Below are 18,465 nucleotides of genomic sequence, written 5' to 3' on the forward strand. Positions count from 1 at the left end.
AGCTGCTCTACACAGAGGGAGAATAGAGCAGAAGCAGGGAAAGCAGTTAGAAGGTAACTTCAGCAGTCCAGAAAGAGATAATAATGACTTATATTATGGAAAGGAGTGATAAGAAATGGCAGGATTTGAGATACAATTTAAAGGTAAAACTGCTACTGATGAACTGGAGGTAAGAGGCAAAACAGAAACTAAGGACAGCAAGTTTGTGGCCTAACTGAGTGGGTGAATGGTTGATGCCAGATACTGAGAGTATGAAAAAAGAGTAAGTTTGAGTAAATAAACCCAAATTCTGTATCAGACAAGTTAAGTTTCAGATGCCTACTAAAACATACAAAGAGAGAAGGCAGTCCAATACAGTGTGGAGTTTGATAAAAATATCAAGGCTACAGTCAGCAGCGAACTGATGATACTAACAATCACAGTATTAAGTAAGATATCTATACTGATGTAGTAAAGGTATAAGGCCTAAGCCTAGGGCATTCCAGCTTTTGAGGTAAGGGAAAAGAAGCTAGAAAACACAACTGACTGAGAAGGAACTGCCATAAATCAGAAAAGAATCAGGATGATATGGCATCCAGAAAACCAAGTGAGATTATTCCACAAACAGTGACTGATCAATCGTGTCAAATGTTGATGAGAGGCAGAGCAGCTTTAAGACTGAGAACACTGACCTAAGGGGGTTTAGCTGGTGAAGACGGAGAAGAGTCAGCCTCAAGCAAGCTGGAGAGAAAATGCAAAGAAAGAAAATAGAGACGATACGACCAAGTCTTTTCAACAAATTTTGCTATAAATGAACAAAAAGGGGTGTGTGTATATGTGACAGACAGATTTGAGATGTTACAGCATGTTTATATGCTTGCAAATATGATTCAGAAGGAAAGAAGGATGATGCAAGGGAGACAAAAGGTAGCAGCAGAAGCTAAATCCTTAAATGGGTGAGGAGATGCAGCAGAGATGAAGAACGCAGCAGAGAGAGAGAGAACAGTAAAGGGAAAAAAAGAGGTTAAGTGCTCTGTTCAGTGACGCAAGCAGAAGCGTAAATGGCTACCTAACGCTGGTGGCATTTGTGGCCGTAAGTTTAGAGAGAGACAGCACTGTTGTTTGTTTTCTCTAGTCACACTCTGCTGCTCAGGTTTAAGGGAACACAAGGTTTGCAAAGAACTGTGTTTTATCAGTGCTGAAGTTTTACCCTATTTACAGTGAAGGAAGCAAGAAACAAGAGATGGTAACTTGACCTCACAAAATAGTACAGAACATTAGTAGGCATTAACTTTTCTATTTTTTCAATGAATCAATGTAATTGGGTAAGGAAACAAGTTACTGTTTATCAGGGGGATGAGGGACAGTGAAAAAGTGGTCTGAACAATGGCCTGGTGGTCTGGATAGAATCCAAGAAACATCAAAGTGAAGTCGCTCAGTCGTGTCCGACTCTTTGCGACCCCATGGACTGTAGTCTGCCAGGCTCCTTCGTCCATGGGATTTTCCAGGGAAGAATACTGGAGTGGGTTGCCATTTCCTTCTCCAAAGAAATAGCAAAACGGGGTATTAAAGTACAAGCTAGCAAAAGAGAAACAGAAGTCAGAATTAGATGCTGAAAATATTTTAAGTTATACACCATGAAGATTAAGTCTAGGGCAATGGTTCTCTATTCCAACTATACACTGGAGTCTGCTAGAATACTTAAAAACAAAAAAATCAGACCAAGGAAATAAGAATTTCTGAGGGTGCCACACTCACATCAAAAATTTTTAAGATGCCCAGTTAACCGTAATATACAGTCAGAACTGAGAACCAATAACTTTGAGTGTGATCATGGAAATGGGAGGTTGAGGCAAACTAGAAAAGAAACTTGCAATCTGCAGATTCAAGAACTTCATATGAAGTCAGTCATCTTCTTCTATTATTCTCAAAATAAATAAAAGCATGAGCTATACTCTAAAATATCTTACATGCATTACCTCATTTCATACTCCTAAAAACCCAACAAAGAAAAGAGGAGAGTTTTCTTTTTCAAGTTGGCTTAAAGCTCAACATTCAGAAAACGAAGATCATGGCATCTGGCCCCATCACTTCATGGCAAATAGATGGGGAAACAGTAGAAACAGTGTCAGACTTTATTTTTTGGGGCTCCCAAATCACTGCAGATGGTGACTGCAGCCATGAAATTAAAAGACGCTTACTCCTTGGAAGAAAAGTTATGACCAACCTAGAGAGTATATTCAAAAGCAGAGACATTACTTTGACGACTAAGGTCTGCCTAGTCAAGGCTATGGTTTTTCCTGTGGTCATGTATGGATGTGAGAGTTGGACTGTGAAGAAGGCTGAGCGCCGAAGAATTGATGCCTTTGAACTGTGGTGTTGGAGAAGACTCTTGAGAGTCCCTTGGACTGCAAGGAGATCCAACCAGTCCATTCTGAAGGAGATCAACCCTGGGATTTCTTTGGAAGGAATGATGCTCAAGCTGAAGCTCCAGTACTTTGGACACCTCATGAGAAGAGTTGATTCATTGGAAAAGACTCTGATGCTGGGAGAGATTGGGGGCAGGAGGAGAAGGGGACAACCGAGGATGAGATGGCTGGATGGCATCACGGACTTGATGGATGTGAGTCTGAGTGAACTCCGGAAGATGGTGATGGACAGGGTGGCCTGGCGTGCTGCGATTCATGGGGTTGCAAAGAGTCGGACATGACTGAGCGACTGAACTGAACTGAAAAACCCAACAAGGTGTAACTAGTATTATCCTCTTTTGATGAAGAAGAAGAATGGAAGAGAATGAAATACACAAAATTAAAAGTCCTAGGTTGTATATGAAGTAGTATAATACTGTTTGAAGGTAAACTATTGAAAGCTAAAGATGCATGTAATAAATTTTAAGCCAACTACTTAAAAAAAAAACAGGATGTATAGTTAATAAATCAATGTCATGATAAATGGAATACTATACTAGACTCAATCCAAAAAGAAACAAATAACAGGACATTAAAAACATAGCAAGATAATACATGCAAACCCAACCATATCAATAATTTCACTAAATCTAAGCAGTCTACACCAAGACAAATGAAAATGTATGTCCATAATACTTGAAAGGATGCTCAACAATGCTAGTCATCAGAGAAATGCAAATCAAAACCACAATGAGATATGACCTCACACCTGTCGGAATGGCTAGCTTCAAAAAGAACACAAATAACAAGTGCTGGTAAGGATGTGAAAACGAGGAATTGCACTGTTGGTGGCAGTGTAAATTGGTGCCTCCACTGTGGAAAACAGTATGGCAGTTCCTCAAAAAGCTAAAATAGAACTACCATATAACCCAGCAATTCCACTCCAGGGCAAATACTTGGGGGGGAAAAAGGAAAACCCTAATTTGAAAAGATATATGCACCCCAATGTTTTCAGCCGTATTATTGTTGATAGCCAAGATATGGAAGCAACCTAAATGTCCATCAACGGATGATACATGTATACATACACAAAATGTAGTCAATACTACTACAAAAGTAGTTAATACTCCTTAACTATGTAAGAATGAAGTTTCACCATTTGCAACAATGGGGATGGACTTCAGGATATTAGGTTTAGCGAAACAAGTTAGATAAAGACAAACTCTGTGTGGTATGATATGCAAAATCTAAAAAATAAAACAAGCTAGTGAATGTAACAAAAAAGAAACAGACTCACAGATGGAGAGAACAACTAGCTGTGACCAACAGGAAGAGGGAAGAGGGGAGGGACAAGATAGGGGTTGGGGATTAAAAGGTACAAGCTACTATGTATAAAATAAATACCCTACAAGGATATACTACACAGTCCAGGGAACACATCCAGTATTTTATAACTATAAATGGAGGATAACTTTTAAAAATTGTGAATCACTACACTGTACACCTGAAACTTAGACATCATCTATACCTCAATTCCAAAAAATACAAATAAATCTGAAAAACAGTCCATATAAAAACTTGGATACAAATATGCATTGCAACACTACTCAAAATAGCCAAAATGCAGAAACAACCCAAATGTCTATCAAGTCATGATGTGGAATTTCCATGCAAAGGAGTACTATTCAGCCATACAAGGAATGAAGTATTAATGATTCATGCTGTGACGTGGGTTAATCTAGAAGGCATTATGCTAAGAGAAAGAAGCGCAGACATGGAAGTCACACAGTGTACTATTCCATTTACAATAAATATCCAGAACAAGCAAATCTACAGAGAAAGCAAGACCAGCGGTTGTCAGGAAGAGGAGGGAGGGGGAAAGGGAATGGGGCGTGACTGCCTAAAGGGAAAAGGGCCTCCTCTCAGAGTGATAAAAACACTCTGGAACTGGACAGTGATAACAGCTGCGTATCACTGAGAATGCAGTAAATGCCACTGCATTGTATTAATAGATTTTTAAGTTGTTAATATGATGAATTTTACACTATAGGAGCTATATGACACAATTTTTAAATAATTTGAGAAAATATTGTTACTTATTTATTTACTAATTTGGCCGCGTCAAGTCTTGGTTGTGGCACTCGGTATCTCTGCTCTTCCCTGTGGCACACGTGAATCTTTAGTTGTGCGGCCCAGGATCTTTTTTTTCAGCTGTGGCACGTTGGGATCTAGTTCCCTGGACCAGGGATTGAACCTGAGCCTTCTGTACTGGGAGCCTGGAGTCTCAGCCACTGGATCACCAGGAAAGTCTCACCACGATTTTTTTTTAAAGGAAATATTGATATATATATATAACAACATGAACCTCAAAAATATTACCCTGTAATGAAGCCAGTCATAAAAAAATCACATACTGTGTGACTTTATTTATAGAAAATGTTTAGAACAGGAAAATCTACAGAGACAAAAAATAGATTAGTGGTTGCCTAGGGCTGGTGGGGGAGACAGGAGGGCTGGATAGTGACCATGAATGGACAAAGATTTCTTTCTAACATGGTGAAAATGCCCTAAATAAGATTATGCCAATGGCTGTAAAACTCTAAATAGTCTAGAACAACTGAATTGAACCTTTTAAATAGGTGAATATTATGGTGTATAAGTTCTATCTCAATAAAGCCTATTTTGAAAAGCAAATTATCAAATGGTCTAAACACTCCTAAATAAAGGCAGAAATTATTAGACCAGATATAAAAATGTAAGACTCAACTCTAAGCTATCTACAGGAAATATGCTTTAAATACAAAGACACAAATGCATTAAAAATACCATTAAAAAATGACTGACTGGACAAAGGAGCAAAGACAATTCAAAGGAGAAAAGACAGCTTCAACAAGTACAAGTGGAAAAGTTAGATTTCCATATGCAACAAGACTGAGACCTTATACTTTCTATAAGAATAATTTGAAATGAATCACAGACCAAATATAAAATGCAATACTATAAAACTTGTAGAAGAAAATACAGGCAAAAGTCTCTATGTGATCTCAGGTTTGGCAATGAATTTTTAGATACAACACCAAAAGCACAACCCAAGAAAAAAACAGATACGGTAGACTTTACTAAAAACCTGCGCTCAGCTAAAGACAAAGAGAATGAAAAGACAAGCCACAGAGTGAGATAAAATATTTGCAAAAGACATATCTGATAAAGAGCTACTATCCAAAATACAGCAAAAACAGAGAACTAAACAGTAAGAAAACAGACAATCCAATTAGGAAATATCGGCACATACACGTTATCAAAGGACACATACACATGGCAAATATGAATCTGAAAAAATGCTCAACATATTTAGCCATTAGAGAAATGCAAGCTGAAATAATGAGATGCAATAATACACACCTATTAAAAATGGGCTTTCCTGGTGGCTCAGACAGTAAAGAAACTGCCTGCAATGAAAGAGACCTGGGTTCAATCCCTGGGTTGGGAAGATCCCTAGGAGAAGGGAAAGGCTACCCATTAAAGTATTCTTGCCTGAATAATTCCATGGACAAAGGAACCTGGCAGGCTACAGTCCATGGAGTCGCAAATGACTGAGCGACTTTCACTTTCACTTTCACTTCATTTAAATGGCTAACAATTTTTTTTAAATTGACAATACTGAATGCTGAAAAGGATGTCAAACAGAAACTCCCAATCATTGCTCATGGGAAAGTAAAATGGAACAGCCACTCTGAAAGACAGTTTAATAGTTTCTTACAAAGCTAGACATAAGCTTACAATCTTTGTAAGCTCCTTGTAAGGAGTGTGATTGTACCAGCAATCACACTCCTAGGTACTTAAGCAACTGATTTAAAAACATACATCCATATAAAACCTACATACAATGTAGACAGCAGCTTTAGTCATAATCACCAAAAATTAGAAGCCAAGAAAAAGTCCTTCAATAGGTGAATAGATTAAAAAACAAATCAAACAAAAACCTAATACATTCAGTGATAAATGAGCTATCAGGCCATAAAAAGACTTGGAGGAACCTTAAATGCGTATTGCAAAGGGAAAGAAGCCAGTCTGAAAAGGCTGTTTTTTATATGATCCTTTTTACATGACACTCTGGAAAAGTCAAAACTACAGAAACACTAAAGAGATCAGCAGTTTCCAGGGCTGTGGGGTTTTGGCAAACAGGGCTGAAGAGCTGAAGTGTGGGATTCTCACAGATGTAAAACGACTCAATCTGATACGGTAATGGTAGATACCGACATTAAGCATTTGTCAAAATTCACAAAACTTTAGAGCACAGAGAGTGAATTTTAATGTATGCAAAATTATTAAATCCAGTGAGGACCTCATGGGATACTCTGAAGGAATATGGAGTAGGTCATGAGAACATTACAAATGTATGAAACAATTTCACTGAAGGAGTTAGGGCTGGGGGGTGTGGAGGGCAAGATGCTAGCCAAAGTAACTTTAGAAATGAGTACAGTCTTTAAAACTAAAAGCAACAGGAACTGCAAACAGGCACTCTAGCTGATAAAACGGTTTCACACAGGGTTATGAGTTAACAGTTCTGATACTGGTATACATGTATACTGGTACTGAACAATTACATAAATGGATGATAGATGGTGGGAGCCACATTTTTTCACTAAGGAGAAATTTACAGAGAGTGGATTAAAGTTGGAGCTCACTATGAACTCATCTAGTCTAATATAAATACAGATTGTGACATATAGGTAGAGTTACAGACATAGGTATATAATAGGTTAATATACACAAGTATATTTCCTTACTCAATCAATTAAAAAGGCCTAGAAGTAAGGACACCCCACTGTAATCGGCACACCTAGCACCTAGATCTTGATTTCTAACGCTATTTTCCAACAGAAGGAGCCAAGGCTTCTTGAAGAAATGATTGATTATATGATTGGAACAGGAAACACAGGTATCCCTTGCTTTTCAAAAGTTTGCTTTATGCCACTTCACTTTTACAAAAGACCTATATAAGCACCTGGTTTTTGCAAATCCAAAAGAAATCTGAATTTAAAAAAGACACACTTTTATGGAAAGAGGTGAAAAGCAAAAATAGGATGGCATTTGTTTTGCAGCAAGCAGTTTTAAAGGCAGCAGGCACCCCAAGCAGAGGAGGGAGAAAAGCCTAACCAAACTCCCTCTCCAGTACTACACTCAGCATATCAGCATCAAGCTGACACAGCTTTGAACTGTGTCTAAAAGCATCTGTGCTTCATCTAAATTTACTGTGCACAACCGTTAGCAAGATGTGTCCTAAGGTAACTGTTTCTTTGTTTTACACCGTACTGGTTTATGAAAAGTTTCATAGGAACACTCTACTTTCATAAAGCAGAGGAAACCTCTACACAGAATGAGCCTGCACAGACACAGAAAATAAACTTATGGTTACCAAAGGTGGCAGAGGGGGTGGAGGGATACATTAGGAGTTTGGGAGTAGCATATATACACTGAATTCAAGTGAAATGAAGTGTTAGTCACTCAGTTGTGTCCGGTTCTTTGCAAACCCATGATCTGTAGCTCACCAGGGCTCCCTGTCCATGGAATTCTTTAGGCAAGAATACTGGAGTGGGTAGCCGTTCCCTTCTCCAGGGGCTATTCCTGACCCAGGGATCAAACACACTGCAGCAGATTCTTTACCATCTGAGCTACGAGGGAAGCCCCGATATATACACATTACTAAATATAAAATAAAGGACTTTATATACAACAATATATAAAATAGATAACCAACACGGATCTACTGTATAGCACAGGGAACTATAATCAATATTTTGTAAAAACCTATATAAAAGAATCTGAAAAAGAATATATATATGTATGAATGAATACAGTGTATACACACACACACTACTGAATCATTTTGCTCTACACCGAGAACTAATACAACACTACAAATCAATTATATTTCAGTTGAAAATTTTTGAGAAAAAACTTTAAAAAACACAGTGAACCTGGAGCAAAGTTCCAGTAAACCTGGAACAAAGTTTCAAAATGAACCTGGAGCATTTTTTTAGCACCAGAATTAACAAACATATAAACAGACAAGAGCAACAGCAAACCAACACTTAAGGGTGTGTGTCATAGGAGCATAGGAGTCAACTAAAGTCAACGAAGAGAGCTCCCAATTGCCAAGGTCAGAACAATTTGAGCAAATAAGGTAAGACTGCATTATAACCCAAAGTATAAAATAAGTATCCAAGTCCATCCTGATACAAATTGGTATGAATAAATAAATGAAGGAAAAGAGACTACTCTCTCAATGCAAAAAAATTCTAAATAACTCAAGCAAATACTGTCCTCAAAGAGTGAGTAATCCTCTACTCCTTATGTGTGGGAGGAGCTAAGCGACTTCTTCAAAGAGTACAGAATGGAAGTGGGGAAGAGACTAATTTTACAGTGGAGAACATGACAAACACTACATCAGCCAAGTAGTCATGACCGACATCAAAATCACACGTCAAGGTGCTTCCCGGACGGTCTAGTGGCTGAGAGAGAGACCCCACGCTCCCAGTGCAGGGGGCCCAGGTTCAGTGGCTGGTCAGGAAACTAGATTCCTCATGCAGCAACCAAGAGTTCGCGTGCCACAGCTAAAACTGCCACAGCTAAAAGATCATGCACGCTGCAGTGAAGACCAAAGTCCATGTGCTACAATTAAGACCAGCACAGCCAAATCAATCAATAAAAATATTAAAAAAAAGTTAACTCTAAAAAATGAAAGAAGTCGTGTTGATATGTACTCTTGAGATGTTGTAATAGGGCTTTATCTCTGCAACCTTCCTCACAAAAACATATAACCTCAATCTAACCTTAAAAAAATAAATCAGAACAATTCCAATAGAGGGACATCCTACAAAATGTTTGACCAGTACTTGGCAAATTTGTCATAGCCATCAACAACAGGGAAAATCTAAGAAACTGCTACGCTCAAAAGTAGTCTGGAGACACAGCTAAATCTAACAAAGTTGTATTTGGGCGGAATTCTCGAACAGAAAAAAGGACATTAGTTAAAAACGGGAAATCTGAATAAACTAGAGACTTTAGTGAATAATAATGTGTCAATACTGGTTCATTTAATTGTAACAAATACAATATACTGGTATAAGATTTTAGGAAACTGGGTCTGGGATATAGAGAACTCTCTGTAAATGTAGAACTGTTCTTAAAAATAAAGTATTTTTTCAAGGAAGCAAAAATACATATCACAAGAAAGCCAGAGTAGCCATACTAATAACAGGCAGACTTGGGAGCAGAGATAAAAAGAAATATTTCATAATAACACTACAAGTTAAATCATCAAGACATAACAATCCTAAACATGTACATGTCTCCCAAGAGAGCATTAAAGTACATGGAGCAAAAACTAACAGAAATTAAAGAAGAAATAAACAGATTCATAATTAAAGAGGATTCAACATTCCTCATTCAGTAATTCATACAACAGGTACACAAAAAATCAGAAGGATACTTAAATTTGAAGAACACTATCAACTTAACTTCACACAATTAGTATTTATAGAATACTCCAACAACAGCAAAATCCAAAATCGCTTCAAGTCCATACAGAACATTCACTAAGATAAACCATATGCTGGTCCATAAAACATCCTGGATAAATCTGAAAATATTATAAAACATACAGAGTCACTGGCATTGCTCAGTAGTGTCCCAGCTCTTTGTGACTTAATGGACTATAGCTCCTCTGTCCATGAAACTTCCAGGGGAGAATACTGAGGTGGGTTGCCATTTCCTCCTCCAGGGGTCTTCCTGACCCAGGAATTGAACCCATATCTCCTGCATTGCGGGCAGGTTCTTTGCCTCTGAGCTACCAGGGCAGCCCATATAAAACACACAGAACATGGAATTAAATTTCAAAACTAAACAACAGTCTTCTACGTCATCAATAAATCGATGAATCAAAAAAGAAACTGTAAGAGAAAATAGAAAGTATTTTGAACTGAATGAAAATGTATGTGTATTCAGTCCCTTAGCTGTGTTTGACTCTTTGTTGCTGTATAGACTGTAGCCTGCCAGGCTATCTGCCTATGCTATTTTCCAGGCAAGAATACTGGAATGGGGTACCATTTCCTACTGCAGGAGCTCTTCCCAATCCAGGGACTGAACCCACATCCCTTGTGTCTCCTGAACTGGCAGGCAGATTCTTTATCACTAGCGCCACCAGGGAAGTCCAAATGAAAATAACCGAAATCAATTTGTGAGATGCAGCTAAAGCAGTGTTTAAACGGAAATTCTTGGACTTCTCTGGTGGTCCAATGGTTAGAAATCCACCTGCCAATGTAGGGGACATGGGTTCCATCTCTGATTTGGGAAGATTCCACAAGTCACAGGGGAACTAAGCCCCGTGTGCCACAACCGCTGAGCCTGCACTCTGAGCCTGTGAGCTGCCACTACAGAATCTCCCAAACCCTAGAGCTCAAGCTCCACAAGAGAAGCCACTGCAATGAGAAGCCTGTGCACCGAACTACAGGATAGCCCCCACTTGTCGAAGCTAGAGAAAACCCATGCACAGCAACAAAGACCCAGCAGAGCAAAAAATAAGTAAATAAATGAATAAAAATTTTAATCAAAAATAAAAAGAAAAAATTTCTAAATTTTACCTATTTTACTAATTGTATTAGAAAAGAGGAAAAGTTTTCAATCAGTAATCTAAGTGTCCACATTAGGATGCTAGAAAAAGAAAAGCAAATCAAATCAAGAGTATGTAGAGGAAAAAATAAAGAGGAGAAATCCATAAAATTGAAAATGGACAAGCAATAGATATCAATGCCTCTAAATTAGGAAAAAATCAGGAAGCAAAAATCACCAATGAGAAATGATCATTACAATGAAAGCACATCATTAGACATTTAAAAAATAACAAGAGAAAGATATAAACACTTTCATGCCAATAAATTCAACAACATAGATGAAAAGGACAATTTTTTAAAGACAGAAATTACAAAATTGACATAAGAACAGAAAATCCAAACAGTCCAATATCTATGACTTGCCAACAACCACCAAAGTAGTAAAAGGCAAGGAAGGATTCTTTCTTGAGTCTTGAGAGGGAGCATGTTCCTGCCAACACCTTGATTTTAGACTTAAGATTTTCCAAAACTGTGAAAGAATAAACCTGCTAATTAAATCACATGGTTTGTGGTTATTTGTTATAGCTACTCTAGGGAAACTACTACACATGTTAACATTCTGGACACAGTGGAATAAAAAATGTTATTAAATTTAATGACAGTTTTTGTTACTTCTTAGTGTGGAGCTACTAGAAAACTTAAAATTATACTCATGGCTTACATTATTTCTAGTGAACATCACTAATTTAGCTAGTACAATAAGGCAAGAGAAAGCTAAAGGAATACTGATTAGAAATGAAGAAGCAAAACTGGTTTTCTCTGCAGACATTATGATTCTGTACTAAGAAAATCCTAAGGGGGCTTCCCTGGTGGCTCAGTGGTAAAGAATCTGCCTGCCAATGCAGGAGACACAGGTTCGATCCCTGATCCAGGAAGATCTCACATGCCATGGAGCAACTAAGCCTGTGCACCATAACTATTGAGCCTGTGCTCTCGAGCCTGGGAACTGAAACTACTGAAACCCACATGCCCTAGGGCCCCTGCTCCACAACAAGAGAAGCCACGCACTGCAACAAAGAGTAGCCCCCACTCTCTGCAATGGGAGGAAAGCCCGTGCAACAATGAAGACCCAATACAGCCAAAAATGAAATAAGTAACATTATTTTAAGAAAAGAAAAGCCTAAGGAATACACACAAAAGCTACTGGAACTAAAAAGTTAATTTACGGACTTCCCTGGTAGTGCAATGGATGAGAATCTGCCTGCCAACGCAGGGGACATGGGTTCAATCCCTCGTCCAGGAAGATTCCACCTGCCTCAGAGCAACTAAGCCCATGCGTGACAACCACCGAAGCCTGTGCACTCTAGGGTCATCAAGCCACGACTACTGAGCCTGTGTGCTGCCAACTACTGAAGCCCATGTGCCTAGAGCCTGTGCTCCACAACAAGAGAAGCCACCACAGTGAGAAGCCCACACAACACAATGAGCAGCAAGCCCCCACTCACAGCAATTAGAGAAAAGCCCCCGCAAAGCAACAAAGACCCAGCATAGCCAAAAACGAATCAAAAAAAAAAAAATTTAAGCTAATTTAGTAAGACAGACTACAAAGTTAACTTTGTATTGCATTTTTATATACTATCAAACTACTGGAAAAAGAAATTTTAAAATACAGTATCATTAACAATAGTATCAAAAAACAAGAAATACCTGGGGATAAATTGAACAAAATATAAGCATGACCTATAAAATGAAAATCATAAAACACTGGGAAAAAAAACTAAAGATATTTAAATAAAGAAAAGTTATGCCATATTAAAGTACCAGTAGACAGTGACAAGTTTATTCTACAACTTATAAGAAAATGCTAAGGATATAAGTAACCAAAACAATTTTGATAAGGAAAAAAAAGGTAAAAAAATAAATACTAACTGATTGCAAGATTTACTATAAAGAAACAGCAATGAAGACAATACAGTATTGGCATAACGATAGACATTTAGACCAAAGGAACAGAAAAGACCAGAAACAGACCCACAGTTTAAAAAAAAATAAAATAAAAAAGAAAGGAATCAGACTGCACATAACCTCCAAACTAGTAAGAGGGACTAATAGCAAGGGAGGGAGGGGGGAAGGAAGAAAAACTGAACTCTACAGAATAAAATAACAAGGTGCTAAGATAATAACTGATCTCTCTTGATCTAACTAGACAGTGTAATCAGAAAAGACCTTTCAGGAGAATGCCCTGGCAGTCCAGTGGTTAAGACTGAGCGCTTTCACGGCCGTGAGCCCAGATTCAATGCCTGATCAGGGAACTGCTGCTGCTAAGTTGCTTCAGTCGTGTCCGACTCTGTGTCTGTGCAACCCCACAGATGGCAGCCCACCAAGCTCCCCCGTCCCTGGGATTCTCCAGGCAAGAACACTGAAGTTGGTTGCCATTTCCTTCTCCAATGCGTGAAAGTGAAAGTGAAGTCACTGAGTCGTGTCCAACTCTCAGTGACCCCATGGACTGCAGCCTACCAGGCTCCTCCGTCCATGGGATTTTCCAGGCAAGAGTACTGGAGTGGGGTGCTATTGCCTTCTCCGGATCAGGGAACTAATATCCCACAAGCCATGCTGTGTGGCCAAATAAAAAGAAAGGAAAAGAAATGGAAAAGACCTCTCAGAAAAGTAACAGGTAAATGGAATAGTACATACAAAGGCTCTGAGTGAAGGAATCTAAAAGTAGGCTGGTGCGACAGGTGTCCAGAAGGCAAGTACAGAGGTAGGGCTTTTCAAGCAGAGGAAAATGTCTGCACGGTTTTCAGTTCTACCCACTTTCTTTCATCCCTACCACTGGTGTTCTCAATTCTCGTGCAGATGCCTACAAGATGCCTACAAGAGCTTCTAGCTGATGAATGTGCAGCCTCACTCAAGGTGCTTTCCCAAATGCATCCTTCACTATTGAGCCAGATACTGAACACTTTAATATCATTAAATGACTCCCTGCTCCCTACAGTGTCTATGGTCTTAATTTCCTATCTGACTTTTAAGATTCTTCATGACATAGTCCCTATTTACCCCTCTAGATTACTCCCCACTTCCCTTCAAAATTACCTGTGCCCCAAAACTAAATTACTTGCATTTTAATAAAGCCCATCACATTCTTTCATTACTTTGTGCCTTTCACATCTTTGAGTTTTAAGTCAAATGTCTTCTATGTAAACTATATTTAATCCACACCAAAAGCACCTAGGTATTTCTTTCTGCTACAACAGCACCGTTTGCTCTATTCTAGGTTTGTCATGATGTGGATGCTTGTCTACAAGACTAGGATGTTTATCCTGCTAGACTTTAACAGGCAGACTGTATGTTATTCATCTTTTTATCCCTAGCAGATAGCACAGTACCTATTTAATAGAGACTTGTTTCTACAATTAAACAGAGACTCCTAACATTTATGCTTTCAGAATCTAAGCATCCCTAAATTAAGAGACAAAGGAACCACACATATACAATGACAAATGAGAGTCAAAGAATCCTTTAAAATATTTCAAAGATAAAAAAAACAAACATAAAATAACTATTCTGTAAGTCAAATGATTATAAACATGTATTTGCAGATATTAAATTTGGCTGAAATGAGGTCCAGTTAGAAATATTTATGCCCCACAATATTACTATGAGAGTTAAGAATTTTATTATATTGAAAAACTTGCAGCAAATCAGTAACAGAGACTTGTGAAGTTATATTTTGATCTCTACCCAATGAATTCAAGTCACAGATGCACATCTACAGTTTTCACCTTGCTTTCATTCCTCAATCAAATACTGTATTGTAAGAGCCCTCATGATCCACTGCAAAGGTAGTACAGAGAATGATAACATTTTCAAAAGTTTAATGTAGGTTGGACCATCATACTAGCAAAAAGATTTCATTATAGCATTATTTTAAGACTCAAAACATGGAATTACTAAAATATTAAAAAGACAGAATACTGCTTTTAACCAGTAAACTGTTATCATAGTAAACTGTGATAGTAAACTCTGGACTACTACTACACAAAACCATAAAATATAGCAATATGTAGCACCATGTTAGTTTTCAAATACCACACAAAGAGAATTCTATTACATTTACTTACTCATATGTATTACATATAACATAAATTTAGAAAAAATTTTAAGTTTAAAAACTAAACACTGCCTAATTTCCCCCCCACACTAAATAAATAAATCTATTAATTAAAATTTACGTTTTAAATTTCAAATACAAAGTTACTGGATTTTGGAATTTCCTACAATCTGATGCTACAGACTTACCATTTTGTACCAGCTATACTATACAAACTCATTCCCCAAGTTTTAATTCTTTCAAATGATTCTCCAGTTCCAACAAGGTGTCCTATTACTGCAAGTATGTCAAACTGACAATTTTAAAACTTGTGGTACCAGCATACACAAGTCAAAATTTTAATTCATGTACTATAAAAGCTTATTTACCCTTAATATCTAAGTTTCAGAAAATAGATTATATTGGAAATACAAATTAAAACAAATTCCATCTGCAAATCAAAAAGACGAAATGAGACAACCTGCCCCTAACTCAGCAGCTTTCTTTTTTTACTTTACAACCTGTATTTAAGTCGCAAGAATAAGACTGAAACCTAACTTTCAAACTGAGCAGCAAACTCAATGCAAAATCAGTATCTGTCTTAGCAGGAAACTCCAGTGAAAACATGAAATGTTTTGGTCTCAATTGACAGAGGAAAGATGCCTCCTTGGGTTATTATTTACCATGCAAAATCTCTTGTCTATAGCTACAAACTAGCTTTTATTGCAGATACTTAACATGTTTCCTTACAGAGCTGCCTCAATCAAATAACCTTCCAAATCTGGCACTATGAATTGTTACAGCTTACACACACCACTGCAGTCCCTTGTAGTTTAAAACATGTTGTGTTTTAAAATCAGTCTCCACACACCAACTCTACTGCCAATTTCCCCAGCTGAAAGCTCAAGTTTAAACTACAAAATACTATATTTACTCTCAGCAACATAATGCACTCATTTACAAATTACACACTAGTAAATGACTCCCACCTTACAACATCAAAATTTCTAACATCATAGCTTTTCCATCATGCAAGTCTAAACAGTAAAGTAAGTGAGGTACTACGCACAAAGTGAACTGCCACATTGTCGGTAAATAATATAATCCTAATCAACTATTCAGCAAAATGGCCACAGGAGATACCAATGAGGGGAAGGTGTGGATTGAGTTTGACATTACTAGAAAAACGAGTCAAAGCAAGTTTAAATGAGAAGCAGATTAACCTCATGAATACAAATCTAAGTTCAGTTTTGAATTCCAGTCTCACACTAAGAAGCAGTTTATCAAATTTTCAACAGTAATACAGGGCGAAAAATAAAAGCGAGGGTTGTTTTTTTTTTTGTCATGGTAATACTGATAAAAGAATAGGTATCCTTCAGTGCTGAGATGAAGTCTTCCTTCAGTTTTGCTCGTGTCACGTGTACACATAAAAATCATACAATTCTCTCAATTTCGGAAAGCTTAATACACATGATCACCTCAAATGTAACATTTATTGAAAACTTAGCGCCTTAGCACTAACATTCTCTCCTTACCACACCTTTCATCTTCTAAACCAAGAGACCGGAAGGGAAAACCTACCCCTACCTTAAATTAGGGTCTAGCGAGAACTTCTTAACGCGAGTTCCCACACAATTAAGCGGGCTCAGTAAATCAATTACCCAACTACAAGGCTTGACAATTTCTCAGAAGCAAAACACACAGACAGCTGAGGGCTTATTACTGGAGATGACTCTTCCTCGCGTTTGCACAAGTAACTTCGGTAACTGACCTAAATTTTCCAGTGTTAAACAAACAGGTAATGGGGGGGGGGGGACTGTTTAAAAACTGGGTCATTTATTTATCCTGACGAGGCACCATCTTTCAGAGGGAAATGTCTATGAAGCAGAAAACCGGGAGAATGGGAGGGCAGACAGATGATAGCATCTTCAATGAAGAAAAGTTACAGCTCTTTACAAGAGTCAGCATTAGGGGCTCATTAGTTGGTTTTATTTGTGTTTAGTCACTTTCCTAAAAGTCACCGCCAACAAAGAAGCCCTGAGGATCCGCCACGGTAAGGCGGAGGAGATGTCCTCAATTCACCGGCGACACCTGCCCAGGTCCCGAGCTCTCCCCCCGCCCTGGCGCCAAACCCCTCTCCAGACCCCCGATCTCGGCTCTCCACCCACTCCGCCCCAAAGCCCTCGAGAACCCTCGTCCTCGCCCCTTCCCCCCATCCCCACCCACGCGGGGTCCCCTTGGCGGTCCCCAGGGCCCAGACCCCTCGCGCTTCCTTCCACAGCAGTGGCTCTCCGAAGCCCGGGCGGCTGCGCGGGGAGGCCCTTCCCGGCGGGGCCTCTCCCGGCATCATACCCTGCAGGCTCCTGGGGACTCCCCGCCCCCGCAAACCGCAGAGAAACTAGGCCAGGAATGCCAGCCCCCTCCACTCTCCGCCTCCCGGGCGACCCCCCGCAGGCCGGCCGTCGGAACTCAGCCCTCCCAGTCGCTACCTGCCCAGCGCCCGCCCGGCCCGGAAGCCGTTCGAGGCGCGGCGCAGGGTTCCTCCGCCAAAGGTCCTCTGCCGCACACTCACCTGCTGCCCGATCTTCCTTCAGCGCCACCCGGGCACAGCCCCTTCCTGGGGCATGAAAGCGCCGGCTTCGGGCCTGGTCTCTCTCGGCAGAGCAGGGCGGGGGACTGGCTCCCGCGGCCACCGCCGCCTGGTCTGCGCCTGCGCCGGCTCCCGGGCTGGGTCTCCAGGGGCGCCTCCTGCAGCGAGGGGTAACGGCCGGGAGCGCGAGCTCGCGCCGGCGCCTCGGCTCACCGGAGGCCGGCCGTGCTAGCGGCGGGTTGCCTAGGAGCTGCGCGCTGCACTGCCGTCCCGACAGCTGACGGCCATGTTTCTGTTCTCTTTTTCTTTTTTCCTCCGCCTCCTTCCGCCTCTTTCCATAGAACAGCACTTTCCTTCCCCCGAACTCCCGCTCCCTTTCCTACTGCGGGGGCGGTAGAAAAGGGCGTGGGGGAGGGGTGGAGAAAAGAGGGCGCGGGGGGCGGGGCAGCGCCTGAGCCCCGCCCCCGGAGAGGGCCGAGGCCGCAAGGCCACCGCTCCCTCCTCCCCTCGCTATCCGCGACCCCCGCGGGGTGCCCGGTCCCGGTGCCGCCATCCTGAGAGAGCACCTCCTCCGCGTCCGTCCTGCGGATCCCGAGCAGAAACTAGTCAGGGAGAAGAGGCTCAAGGCACCGCTTTCCAACCCTTCCTGCGGGGCTCAGACTTGCAGTTTGGTGTGGCTTTATTTCCTTGGCCTCGGGCAGGTGGCGGCTGCTCCTTTCGGGCTTTTCATAGGCGGAGAAAGTGACGCCAAGTCGCTCAAAGTCACTGAGAACACTGTCGAAA

General features: G+C 40.2%; 1 protein-coding gene across 2 annotated transcripts in view; it reads right to left on the bottom strand.

Annotated features, from left to right (window-relative positions):
* Nucleotides 1–18,242, bottom strand: part of DENND4C (DENN domain containing 4C) — a 112,631-nt gene extending 94,389 nt beyond the window's left edge. For both annotated transcript variants that reach the window (XM_018051919.1, XM_018051918.1), the window contains exon 1: nucleotides 17,665–18,242. The gene's annotated coding sequence lies outside the window, so the exon portion shown is untranslated. The remainder of the gene's footprint in view (nucleotides 1–17,664) is intronic.

This window comes from Capra hircus, chromosome 8, assembly GCF_001704415.2.
Source record: "Capra hircus breed San Clemente chromosome 8, ASM170441v1, whole genome shotgun sequence".
Classification (NCBI taxonomy): domain Eukaryota; kingdom Metazoa; phylum Chordata; class Mammalia; order Artiodactyla; family Bovidae; genus Capra; species Capra hircus.